Source organism: Penaeus monodon, chromosome 23 (genome assembly GCF_015228065.2).
Source record: "Penaeus monodon isolate SGIC_2016 chromosome 23, NSTDA_Pmon_1, whole genome shotgun sequence".
NCBI classification, from domain to species: domain Eukaryota; kingdom Metazoa; phylum Arthropoda; class Malacostraca; order Decapoda; family Penaeidae; genus Penaeus; species Penaeus monodon.
Genome location: NC_051408.1, coordinates 15396481 through 15397012, shown reverse-complemented (window position 1 = coordinate 15397012; position 532 = coordinate 15396481). Strand labels below are relative to the sequence as shown.

At 39.8% G+C, this 532-nt stretch overlaps 1 protein-coding gene across 1 annotated transcript in view; it reads right to left on the bottom strand.

Moving 5' to 3' along the window:
• The window catches only part of LOC119588147 (twitchin-like), a gene marked incomplete in the record, with an annotated part of 124648 nt that overhangs the window by 103733 nt on the left and 20383 nt on the right, over window positions 1-532 (bottom strand).

Sequence of the window (532 nt, the reverse complement as noted above, 5' to 3'; positions counted from 1 at the left end):
AAAGATCGAAAACAACAGATAAGGTAAGAAGAAGAGTGTTGAAGCAGGATATAGAAAATGGAAAAAGAAAAGCGATGATGGCGAGAAGGACCGAGATCGAAAGAGGGTGACGTACAGACCTTGGAAGGACACGAGGAAGAGGAAGGAAGGCCTCGGAAGGATGTGAATGAGGAACAGGATTTTGGATTGTTTATGAAGATGTTAAGTAGAGAGTTTTGCAGATGTTATTGACGACATCAATACGTAGATTGACCAATACGCGGTTAATTTAGTAGATACAACAAATAAATGATAAAAAAAAGGTTGTTACAAGGCACATGATGTATTCTCAGTGCTGGATACGAAACACTGTGCAAATAAATATAACTGTGTATCACTTTGATAAATATCTAAGAGGCAGAGGACCATCTTAGACTCTCCAGATACAGGGGGTGGAGGGGGGGGACGTGCGAAGAAAACATCTCCAAAGGAAACGACTTCAGCAAAACATCTATGTTTTTTACTTCACGATTAAGAAACACTACTTCACAGC